Source organism: Delphinus delphis, chromosome 10 (assembly GCF_949987515.2).
Source record: "Delphinus delphis chromosome 10, mDelDel1.2, whole genome shotgun sequence".
NCBI lineage: Eukaryota > Metazoa > Chordata > Mammalia > Artiodactyla > Delphinidae > Delphinus > Delphinus delphis.
The window spans coordinates 98388997-98401948 of NC_082692.2; the positions used below are offsets into that span (position 1 = coordinate 98388997).

The window sequence follows — 12952 nt, forward strand, 5'->3', positions numbered from 1 at the left end:
GCAAACGATTTCCCTTTTAAAGGGCATGACCTGAAAGTTGCTTGCCTCCCATTGGCCGGCAGTTAGTCACATGACCATCAGTACTGTAAGGCAGGTTGGGAAATGTAGTCTCCAGGGCAGCCCTGTATCTTGCTAGTAAAAAACTGGGAGGAGGGCATCCCTGGTGGCGCAGTGGTTGAGAGTCCGCCTGCCGATGCAGGGGACATGGGTTCGTGCCCCGGTCCGGGAAGATCCCACATGCTGCGGAGCGGCTGGGCCCGTGAGCCATGGCTGCTGAGACTGCGTGTCCAGAGCCTGTGCTCCACAACGGGAGAGGCCACAGCAGTGAGAGGCCCGCGTACCGCAAAAACAAAACAAAACTGGGAGGAATTCTATCAGTTAAAGGAAGAAGGAAAGAATGGATATTAGGATAACCAGCAGTCTCTGCCATAGCTTTGTTCATAATTATGAAACAAAGTATCTTTTCAAAAAATGCACTGCTTATTTCGTACACTTTCAGGGCTAAGTCAAAAATGCCAGGAGAAGTTTCACTTCTACTAGCTGTTGACAGGCCCCCAGTGTGGTACCAGTTCCTGGGCCATGCAGTGTCTAAGGGATGTAGCACATTTTGAGCTAATGTCCCCCAATTCTGTGCCTATAGTTGCTGGCAACATTGTCATTAGCACAGAGATACCATTTTTATCAGTGCCAGAAGTGTGTCGTCCCTTGTTTAAACTCAGTATGCCCTGATCTGCACTTACGGAACTAATAACAAATTAGGTGTCTGTTCCTGTCACCAATGACCAGTATTCTGTGTGCAAGAGAACATCAAGTAGAAGGAGGCAGGCCTTTTCCAAACAAACAGATCCCTGAACAAATGCCCTTTAAAGTTTAAAATAACAACCCCTTGGGTTGTACGGCCTTTAACTTCTCAGAGAGCTTTAAGTACCTTAACTCTTCTTATTTGTAAAGTGCCCAGATCATGGTTTTTTTTCCTTTTCTTATTTTTCAAGTTAGTTAAATAAATAGCAGTTATGACACAGTAGCACATGGCCAGCAGCTTTTAACTTGTAAACGGAGGGTTTGAAAAGGCATAGTTAGAGGCCAGCTTGGTCTGGCTCCTCCTGGCAGGAAGGAGGCAGAGCTGTTCCAAGGCCAGATAGCACTTAGAGGGCCAGGCGACCCCTTGCACACTGCTCGTCTCCATACAGGGGGATGTTTTTCTGATGGAACACGACTGTTCAGTGCCATTTTCTTTAAGGTCCCAGATTGTGAGCTCCCAAGGGGCAGGCGCTGGAGCCGTCGGAGCCCTCACAAAGCCTGGTGCAAACTCTTGTGTGTCACAGGCGCTAGGCATATGTTTGCTGGCAAATCGTTCGTATTTTCTGAGCATTTATAATGGCCTTTTAAGTAAGTGCCATTTTAAAGTTTGGTGAATGAAGGGTGGTTTTTGTTTAGTCTTAGGGTCATCATTGTTTTGTTGTGTTTGTTCGGCCACCCCGACCCTAATCCATCTCTGGTTTTACAATGTGATTCACTGGGAAAATATGACTCCGTTAATTGAATGCATTTTAGAGCCAACTTTTCAGGAACCTATCTATTTATGTAAAGTGAGATCCACTTGCAAGTGCACCTTTTGGTGCCAGCGCTCAAATTTTCCCTGACTTAGTTGCTCCCGTGGTGTTTCAGGTATCTTCCCGTAAATCAGGCAGCCAGCACCCCATACTTGTGAGGATTATTTGCTGGGTCTTGTGATTCAGTCCAGGATCCTGATAGTGACCTTGGATTGGTGATATAAATAGACTAGGATTTGCCAATGGCTATTTTTATAAAGGAAGCTTTCTAAGTTGATTTCTTTGAACCCAGAATGACTTCCTCCCTCTGGCTTCCCCTGTTTTCCTCCACGGCTGGGGAGATCCTCTCTTCATTCTTCCTGCCTATCTTTCCCCTCCCCCAGCCAGCTGGTGTCTGCAGAAATCAGAAGGAAGGTACGTGCCTGACACAGAGCTGCCTGAAATTGAATATCTTCACCTCCTTTCAGGATCATCTTTCTTTTATCCGGCCCAAGAATGGCACCTGCCCCGCCCATCAGGCCACAGGATCTCTGGGACTGGATGCCTTGTCTGAAATAGATATCCACCGGCTCTCAAGCAGAACAATTCCCTACTTCGTATCTGAACATATATTTTACAATATTACCTCTTGTTTGTCTTTGCAGGTTTGCCCCTGCCCCAACTTTTTAAAAAAGATCCTAAGTAGAGTTACTGCTAATGAACCAAACTGCCTCCCTTGAGGTCCCCTACTTTTCCCCTACCCCAGCCAGCCTCCCTGTGCCCAGCCTTGCATGCCCACCCCAAGTGACGCAGAGGCAGTGGTGCCTGGTCAGGCCTTCCCAGAGGACATCTTTGCCCCACTGGGCCTCCAAAGCTCTCTTCCCTCCTTAAGGGGGCCTCCGCCCTGCCCACATCCACCATAGTAAGTGTGCTGTCAGCTGGAGAAGCTTGCTGTTCTTTGCATCCTTTTCCCAGGTTTTCATGCTGAAAACAGCACATTCTCAACATGAAACAAAAATTGATTCTGCTCTCTTTTTCACCTTGTGTTTTTGACCATGCTGTTCTTGGCAGTCAAACTTCCAGGCTTGGGGGTAGAATTGATAGCTTAAAGTGTAAATGTTAACTTGGTTGGCAAAATGCCATTTGGAATCTTAGCTCCCTTGGATAATTTACCAGCATGTGTGGCTTCACCCACCCAGTGGCCTTGAGTGTCTTCTTAACTTTACAACTGGCTTGCCTCTTGGAGCTCCCCCACCCTTCCACCCGCCAGCCAGCCCTGAGTGTTGGACCCCTTCTCCCTTCCTGGGCCAAGTGCTGGAAGTAGAGAGACTGTTTTCGATTTCTGAGTTCCACCAGAAGCTCAGAGTCTGGTGCTGTGGTCTCGCCAGAGGGACCACAAAACCAGGTCACCAATGATGCTCTGAGCTTTGGTTCTGCCTTGGCATAGGATTAATGTTCCATCTCAGAATAACTATGAAGATCAAATGAAATAATGTATTAATGCTTGAAATGCCTTATGAAAGGTAGAGAGCATAACAACAGCAAGAATAAATATAGTAGCTACTGTTTTATACGTATCTATTGTGTCCCAAGTACTGTGTTTAGTGCTTCACGGGATCCATCTCATTTAATTTAATCTTGACAACTATTTTTTAAAAGTATTAGTATGCCGGGTTTTTTTGGTTGTTGTTTTGGTTTTTTTATTTGGTTGTGCTGGACGTTAGTAAGGCAGGCTCCTTAGTTGCAGCACATGGGCTCCTTAGTTGCGGCAGGCAGGCTCCTTAGTTGTGGCATGCAAACTCTTAGTAACAGCATGCAAGTGGGATCTAGTTCCCTGACCAGGGTTCGAACCTGGGCCCCCTGCATTGGTAGTGCAGAGTTTTATCCATTCCGCCACCAGGGAAGTCCCAGTATGCCCGTTTTATAGAAAGGAAGGTGAAGCTCGAAAAGATGAAGTTACTGGTCAGGATCCCATACCTCGGGAAAGTGATAGAATCAAAATTTGAGTCTGGCCAATTGACTTTACGGCCCGTGCTTTCAGCTATTAAGTAGAATTTTCCCCTCCCCATTTCAGGATTGGTAAGAGAAGCATAATTAACTTCCAAGATGGGCATTTATAGTTCTTTTCCTTGGGATACATATTTTACCTTCCATTTTCAGATCAACGAGCAGTTTCTTGTGCTCAACCCTTAATCCCTTCAGCAGAAGGAACTCAGTGATTTTCCCAGTGGGAGAGGGAGGCTTGGGACGTGGCTGCTTGTTCCAGGAGACGCTGCCCACTCGTCGCCCACACTGAACCTCCCAGTGCACTGACTATACCTCAGCCAACGCAACGATGGTTCTTGTGTAAGCCGCTAGCTGTCAAAATGACTAAGGCTCAGAAAGTGCCACTGCATTTCTGTTCCCGGGGTGGGGGATGTGCAATGGACCTAGGAGGGCATTTAGAACCACTCTGCTTTTAAGAGCCTTGGGGCAGGTGTGAGTTCATCAAGCTCCTGGCAGAGCTCGTGGCCAGCCACACGGAGAGTCAGACACAGAGCCCCCATCCTACAGAAAAGACGGAACAGGCACTGTGACTCACCAGTGTGTGTATATTTGGCAGTAAAGGACAAGGTGCGTCAACGGAGAATTCCGAGAGGGGAGAGATGGATACAGGCTCTTGGGACGCCCCCATGAAAGAGCATTTGATCTGGCGCTGGCGTGTATGGGTAGAATTGTGAGGAGAGAAGGATATTCCCAGTGAGAGAAACAGCCAAGTGTCTCTGGTCAGTGTTCCTGAGAGGACTTGATAGAATTTGCATTTTAATCTTAATTCAAGAAAAGGCACATGATAAAACTTGCCACTTTGCAGAGTGTTCATGTCTTAGGTGAGACACGGTGCAATTTTCTTCAGTGTCTTAACTGAATAGTTGTTGGAGGGAAGTGAAAGTGAGCAAGGTTGTGGTGGCGATGGTTACATAGACACGTGTGTGTTAAAGCTCATAGAGTTATTCACCAGAAAATCAGGGTTTTTACCATATGTAAGTTTTAAAAATAAATATTTCTTTAAAGTGTGAAAGATGGATCCTTCCCCTCAAAGAGCTTACAGCTTCACGCGAGATCAGGTGGTCGCCTGTCTTGCCTAGTTAAATACAGTCTCTGCCACGAGAGAGGTTGAACAAAAGAATGTTGGGGAGTGTTGGAGCCAGTGTGGAGCACTGCTGGCTGCGGGAAACCTCACCTGTCCTGACGGCTGGGTGGCCTGTGCGGTGTGATCTTAGAGTGGAGAGTGGTCAGAATAGAGGCGCGGGAGCAGGGGCATGTCTTGGGACAGCTCACGTGTCCTCACCAAGTAAGATATATACATGGCAGATAAGCACATGAAAAGATGTTCTGCATCATCTGTCATTGGAGAATTCTAACTTATAGCAATAATGAGGTACTATCACACACCCATTAGAATGGCCCAAATCCAAAACACTGACAACACCAAATGTTGGCAAGGATGTGGAGTAACAGGAACATTCATTGCTGGTGGGAATGCAAAATGGTGCAGCCAGTTTGGAAGACAGTTTGGTGGCTTCTTACAAAACTAACATGCTCTTACCATCCATCCAGCAATCACACTCCTTGGTGTCTCCCCACATGAACTGAAAACCTATGTCCATACAAAAGCCTGCACACAGGTATTTATAGCAACTTTATTCATAACTGCTAGAACTTGGAGGCACCAAGATGTCCTTCAATAGGTGAATGGGTAAGCAAACTGTGATACATCCAGATAATGGAATATTGTTCAGTGCTAGAAAGGAATGAGCTATCAAGCCATGAAGGAAAACTTAAGCGCATGTTAGTAAGTGAAAGAAGCCAGTCTGAAAAGGCTATGCACTCTATGATTCCAATGATATTACAGTCTGGAAGAGGCAAAAACATGGAGGCGTTAAAAGCTCATTGGTTGCCAAGGGCCAGGGGAGAGAGAGGATAAATAAGTCGGCAGAGCACAGAGGATTTTTAGGGCAGTGGAGAAAAAATGGCTCCATCCCTGTCCTTTAGGACGTCTGTCCAGCTGGGGACACAGAGGCAGTGCAGAGGGAGCAGAGGAACTGTGGATTCTTCCTCTGTTCCTAGAAGAAGTCAAAGGAGGAAACTGACCGGCCTTGGGGGCTCCCAGCGGATTCTAAAGGAAGAGACACATCTAAGATGTGACTAGAAAGAGCGGCAAACAGAAAGAAAGCAAGAAAACCATTCTACGCCACAGAAACTGCACGTGGAAAGGCATAGACTAGGTGAGAGAAAGGAGGACAAACCATATGTGACTCAGATGGCTCAGCAGAGCTAGGAGCCTGGGCAGCGAGGCTGAGGCCGGACGGCTGAGCCACGCAGGGCTTGGTCGCCTGCACGAGGATGTGGGAACTTCACGTGGAGAGCTGTGGACACTGGAGGGTTTTGAGCAGGGTGACATGATCAGATCGCTGCTTCAGAACGATGGCCCCGGAGTGCAGGACAGACTGGAGATGATGCGCTGGCCCTCTTAAGAGGGACAGTGGCTTGGCTGAGAGCAGGCCGGAGGGAAGTGGAGGAAGTGAGAGGGTGTAATCTGCAGGCCCTGATGACCGGGTGGGTGGGTGGTGAGGTGGTGGGGCCTCCCTGGGCTCTGGGTCTCGCTCAGATGGCGGGTGGTGGGGGCCACAGAGAGGAGGATGAGCATCTGGGAGAGGAAGGTGAGGGACTAAAGCTAGCAAGGTTGATTAGAGCTGTGCTCTGACAGAGCTGAACGCCAGCACAGAGAATTTGTCTTAAAACCCACGGAAGGCACAGTCTTGCTGCAAATCACTGTTCTGTTAGCACTCTTTTCTTTGACACATCAGACTTCAGCCAGAACCTGGAATATAGATGGACATCTGGGAATTGTTAGATTCCAGAATAAACATTTGACAGCCTTTGCAGTCCTAAAGTGGCCTGTACCCAAACTGACAATCGGGGGCTTGCTGAAGTGTGGAGGGAAACTCGACGTGAGCCTCAGAGCCAATGCAGTTGGTTAAAAGAGAATACCTTTTGTTGAATTCTAACAATTATTTTTTAAAATATTGAATTTAAACAGTAAGGCAAACAATAGAAACAATCTTAATCCCTCTTGACCCCAATTTTCTCATCTGGTAAATGAAGGAAGACCTGTTGATCTCAGAGTTCCCTTCCAGCTCTGAAATTCTAGCCTAATAAAAATTTTCACCAAGATTTTTTTAAAAAGACTCATGTGAATAAATGCGCAGAGTACACTGCTGTCCCTTATTGAGCTTCAAACATTTTTTAATCCAAAATTTTAATTTTGAAACTCCAACTTGCCAGATTTCCCAGAGTATAAATCCCCTGACCAGTAAAGTGTTATTCTTTGAAAATACTGTAGCCTCGGAAGCTCTGAGTTTACAAGGCAAGGAGAGAGGAAGGAAGGGAGGAAGGCAATAAAGTTCCACATTTTCAGCAATGAATATCCTGATACTAATAGAATGCAAAGCTAACAGCTATCTTGTGTCATATAAGGAACCCGGATGCAATTATAATCTCCATTTTATTAGTGAAGAAATATATAGGTGCAGGTGATGATTTCAGACCCTGTGCTTCCTTGGCGGAATTTGTCTGGATAGTGAATCTTACTCAGATTCTGTTCTGATGCTATTCTTAGAATTGACTTGAGAAGCGGTCGCCCCCAGCTCCTTTTCTCAGAGCAAACGGCAATCTGGGGACGAGCTGTCTTACACTCATGCTCACAGTATTGTTTGTTGTCACCACTGAAGTCATTCGGTGAAAGGAGTTTTCCTACTTCCTGAAACATTTTTTGTTTCAGCACAATTATCTTCACTTTCTCCTTCCCATCCCCACTTTCAGATAATGACACTTTTGGGGGGCATTTTAAAAGGGAAATAGTTTGGGGGCCACATTCATACAGCTTGAGGCTGTGCTGGTCTTGCAGTGAGTAAGGGGAGGAGGGAGACTGCCAGATGCCTAAATGGCGGCTCTGTGCTTGAGACTTCCGCACGTAAATTCATCTGATTTTCATAGGAATGTTGCTCAGCGCAATTCAGTAAACTTACCCAGGACCACACAGCTGAAAGGGGGCAGAGCTGGGACTTGAACCCACTTTGGGCAGACCCCACAACTCAGCGTGCTGCTCTACCGTGATTAGGGGACCCTGGTTAGAATCCCTCCTCCAGCAGTGTTCCGGTAGAGAACCAGCATGTCTGAAATGCCACTGTCTTCCTAGCGTTTGTTCATTGAACAGACAAGTGGAGATAACGCATCCACCTCCCTCATGAGGACATTTTAAGGATTAAAGAGAGGTAATCCCTATAAGAGTTTTGGTTTATAACTGGACAGTAAACGCCTGCTCGAGGGTAGTTTTTTTTGTTTGTTTTGTGGTACGCGGGCCTCTCACTGTTGTGGCCTCTCCCGTTGCGGAGCACAGGCTCCGGACGCGCAGGCTCAGCGGCCATGGCTCACGGGCCCAGCCGCTCCGCAGCATGTGGAATCTTCCCGAACCAGGGCGCGAACCCGTGTCCCCTGCATCGGCAGGCGGACTCTCAACCACTGCGCCACCAGGGAAGCCCCTCAACGGTAGTTTTTATGGCTACTAACAGTGGCTTCTGTGCGAGGCTCCGGACCAGACAGGCTGGGGGAATCAGACTGAGGTGGACGCGTCCTCCCCCTGCCCTGGAGGAGCTAGCAGAGGAGGAAATGGCTCCAAAACAAATAACAAGCGAAAGCAGAACCTCAGCTCGCAGCCTCTGCGTCTCTGACTTCGCCCACTTCCCTCCCAGCAGAGGTGACGTGGACCTGACAAGCGCAGTCACGGAAATCACTCTGTGGATCTGGGCCTCGGTGTGTCAGTGACCAACAGTGTGTTTAAAAAGTCCTTAAACAGCATTTAGTGGGAGCCCTCCCCCTCCTCTGCCTCCCGTCTTCCCTGCATCTCCCACCGCACCCCACCCCCAAGAATTAGGCACAGTTGTGAGTCCTGGGGGGGGGGGGGTCAACATTCTGCAGGCAGGTGGGCATTTTGTAGCACTTGTGGCTGCCTTGTTCGCATAAGGGGAGGGAACTGTTGCTCCAGGCCACACCCGGTATGGGAGAGGGAGGAGAGCCCAGTGGACAGCCAGCCGCATGGTGGCCTCTTCTGTAACATGGCGATGATGGTAGAAATGCTTGCCTAACAGAGGTGTTGGGGGGATAGCTGATCATGGATAACAGGCGTAGCGCATGTGAGATCTGTAGAGCACTCAGCAGAGCTTGATTGCCGTTACTAATAATGAGTCGGGAGGGCTTGCAGCACAGGAAACAGCTAGATGTATGAGAGCGCTGGCTGTGCAGGCCACAGGCTGACAGTGCTAACAGAAATCCCACGGGGGCTGGGACCAGCCTGGGAAAGGCTGGCTGAGAGAAGCGGCGGCGGAGTGGCGACTCGTCAGCCGAGCGTGGGTGTGCGTTGGTGTGGGACGGGCAGACAGTCTGGGCTCTGGGCGGGGCAGGCACACTGACGGCAGGGGAGCCGGAGGGAGCACGCTGAGTGGGGGGCGTTCAGGACCCTCAGATGCCAGACTTGGCACCCAAATGGTCTCTTTCTAATGCCTCCAGGGCCTGCCATGGGATGAACTTTGATGCTCGTTCCAGGAAGCTTTGTGGGGAATTTTCCAGGCATCCAGTGGCTCTAGATGGTGGCTATACCAACAGTGACAAAGTCGATGACTGTCTTAGTGCCTCCTGATATTGTGCTAACTCTTTATGTCCCTGGTGTCACCGCTAACTCACGAGGGGCTACTGTCATTATCCTCGTTTTATAGACAGCAACATCGAGGGACAAAGAGCTTGCCTGACTTGCCCCCAGGTCATCAGCTAGGAAGTGGCCAAGCCAGGGTTCCATTTAGATCTGTCTCTCCCCAGAATGCAAGCCCTTAACCCAGCAGTATAAGGTGGCTCTTGGGAGGAGAAGATTTTCGTGCCTCCGCAGTCTGTTCACCTGCTTCCACCTGGGTCTCCTCTGTGTGGGAACTTCCCTGTGGAGGGTTCAGCCACTGGAGACAGCACATGTCCTTGGTGTAGCGTCAGGGAGCCCTGACATCCTGAAGCCAGGAGTCATGTCTTTTGGGAACTTCCCACCTTCCCCTTTTGTGTCCTCACTCCTTTTTCCTAACTAGAGGTGGCTTTACAGAAATGTGGAAGATGATTCTGTGCTAGGAGACCCTGGGGAATTCCTGAATAAGCTCAGGACTTACTAATCAATCAGAAAAGCCCATGAGCGTCACAGCGGAGTCCACAGCTCCACCTGGCCAAGGGAGTCAGCAGGGTGTGTGCAAGGCCTCCTGAGTGGCTGCACAGGGCTGGGATGGCTGGGAACAGAAGCAGTCATGCCCCAAGGTGACAGACATCATTCTTAATGGAATTGAGACTAGACTCTAGTGCTCTTTTATATTAAAATGCTGCAGCCAATTTTAACAGTGTTTACTGGGCAATTCCACGTGACTGTGAACAATGGATTCAAACAAGGCACAATATTCACACTAGCCTGTTGAACACCCACTGTGTATCCTCCACACCAGGCCTGACGTGCCTGCGCTTAAGCGTGGACGCATCGTGGCGGGGCTGCCGGGAGTCGTAGGCAGGCTGTGAATCCCCGCACTGTTTTGATTTGGTGTTTGAAGGCGCCTTTTTACAAATTAGTAGACATTCTGGATCTACAGTCAAACAGAGAAGAGGTCCAGTCCCAGTCAGCCACCTACCAGCCCTGTGGCCTCTAGCCACTTGCTTTTCCTCTCTCAGCTTCGTTTCCTCACCTGTAAAATCGACACACATTTAGGGTTCTTCAGAAGGGTTAATGAAATTGTGTGGCCACACTTTGTGAAGCACCTTGTAAGTGTTGCCAGCAATTTGGTGTCATATAGGAAATGCTTCCTTGGTGTTTGTAACGCCCAACTCAAGTCCTTCCCGAGAGCATCCCTAAGTTGTAAGGATCAACCAAAAGTTGTGATGGTAGTTTTTTGTTTTGTTTTTTTATTTTATTTATTTTTGTCTGCGTTAGGTCTTCATTGCTGCACGGGCTTTCTCTAGCTGCGGCGAGCGGGAGCTGCTCTTTGTTGCGGTGCGTGGGCTTCTCATTGCGGTGGCTTCTCTTGTTGTGGAGCCCGGGCTCTAGGCACACGGGCTTCAGTAATTGTGACATGCGGGCTTCAGTAGTTGTGGCACATGGGCTCAGTAGTCGTGGTCACGGGCCCTAGAACGCAGGCTCAGTAGTTGTGGCACACGGGCTTAGTTGCTCCGTGGCATGTGGGATCTTCCCAGACCAGGGCTCGAACCCATGTCCCCTGCATTGGCAGGTGGATTCTTAACCACTGTGTCACCAGAGAAGCCCTGTGATGGTGGTTCTGTACATGTTTGACCTATAAAATAAAATCAGCATCTTTCCCTTCTCATTTTTGGAGTGTGTGATGGTAGGTGATCACTTCTGTTAAGATGGTCTTCAGAAAATTCTTACCCAAAGATTATTTTACCCCCTATCCTGGTGACCCATCTCATATGAGGCATATCCATTTAGCCTATCTCTAGGCCTAGAGAGAGGAAGGGGGAGGATGCTTTTTAATTTTTACCATATGTGTGACCTGTTCCCAGTCAACGTTTAGGCAGAGGTGAGGGCTCCGGTGTTTGATTTCGAGTCATCGGGAAATCCACCCCGCTGTTCCTCGGGGAGCCCTAAACGTTGATTTGCCTTTGGGAGGGCGGGGGTTTCGGTGAAGCCTGATTTACAGCATCACCCTGGTACTGATTTCCTTTCACATACTCTAAAGGAAGTGCTCTGGTGATGTTGGCACTGAGCAAGTAACAAAGGGTTTAAAACGTCAGCTCTGGAAACAAAACTGCACCTTGTGATGTTAGGATGATTGAACCACACTTGATCTCCGATTACAGCTAAAACAACAGTTGCTAAATCCAGCTAACATGGAAAAACTAGAAAAGAAGAGGGAAAATCAGCCAAACCCATGGCCAGGGACGGAGAGAGGGGGCAGTGGTGGGACACAGTCTTGTGTTTCCACTTGCCGGGTGTGGGCCCAGGCAGCCGCCGCGTGTGGACACTGGCTGTGGGAACTCCGTGACTTAAAGTCCAGTTGAAAGAACTGCTTTTATCATTTCGAGTTTGCAGCCCCAGGCCAAAACAGACAAAACAATTTTTAAAAGTCTCAGTTCAAAAGCAGTTTGAAACATTCTCTTTTTCTCACGTGAATGTCTCCATCAAAAGGAACCCCAAAGGAACCCCAAATCTCTCCACTGTCCTGTGTGCCCCTCCTCTGATTGCCTACCTGGCAGGCTCCCCCAGGTTCACTGACTAACCCAATTAACTGGCTCCCCTGGGTGAACCGTGGCTCAGTTAAGCTGAATTTGAAGCACGTATAATGAAGGAAGGCATTTCCTTCCAGCCATGGGCAGCGCAGCCTGTTCTGCTGCTGTCACCACAGGGAAAACCGAGCCGGAGAGCTGCGAACGGGGGTGCAGGGGTTCCCTGCAACTGTGGCGGGTTACAAAGTAGAAAAGCACCGCGTAAAGTGGTGGCAGCTGCTCCACGTCTCTCAGAAAAGCCAAAGAATTCTAATAAAGAATGTATGGTCTATTTTTAATGCTCCTAATAAATACCATGCATTCTGAGTCTATAGCAGACCCCCCATTATCCTGTCATCTTCCAGGTGAGGGTCTGTACTTTGCAGATCATTAAGAACACGACTCTCTGTCAGTGAGCAGACACTTCAAACGACAACACAGAAACAAACTCCATATATTCTGCGTTTCCCCTTGCTGCTTCAGGATTGGGGTGGAATTTGTAGGGGCATTTATCCCTCTGTCTGCTCAAATCTGACATGAGTTATTTCCTGAGGAGGAGACAGACTGCTCTCCTCTCCAGCCTGAGTGACTGACTCATAGAGGGTCACAGGAAATCACTGGTGGGGTTTTTTACTCCCTGTCCTTGTATTTGATAGATACTTACGTGGTTGTTGATGGATTGAGCGTCTTTTATTCAGCTGGTGTGAATATCTAGGTATAGTCATTTTTTTAATCAGACGACCAGGTACTGAGAAAATTGTAGCGTACTTTGTGTATAAAATGGAGATTCTCCCTCTCACAAGACTGTTTGAAAGATCAGAAGTGCTCTTGTGATAGCTGACTAGACCCAGGGAAAGGAAAAATTCCGTTTCTCCCGACTGACAGAAAACTTTGGTATTCCAGATGTGCAGGTCTTTTTCCCACACCAAGAAATTCTCTAATTCTCTGCAGACACCAGCTGGGTGTCCTACAATTCAATTCCATTCTGACACTATCTATCTGGAGGTAGAATCAGATGCCACAGGTTAAGGGCTCAGGCCTGCAAGACTCCCCCTCCAACAAGACTCTCTCCTCAGGTGACCCAC

General features: G+C 48.5%; 1 protein-coding gene and 1 non-coding gene across 6 annotated transcripts in view; one reads left to right on the top strand and one right to left on the bottom strand.

Moving 5' to 3' along the window:
* Positions 1 to 12952, top strand: part of ATG7 (autophagy related 7) — a 243864-nt gene that overhangs the window by 202270 nt on the left and 28642 nt on the right. The gene's annotated exons all lie outside the window — the stretch shown is intronic.
* On the bottom strand, positions 3363 to 3435 carry TRNAG-ACC (transfer RNA glycine (anticodon ACC)). Its single transcript has one exon. It is a non-coding gene; the product is annotated as a tRNA-Gly (tRNA).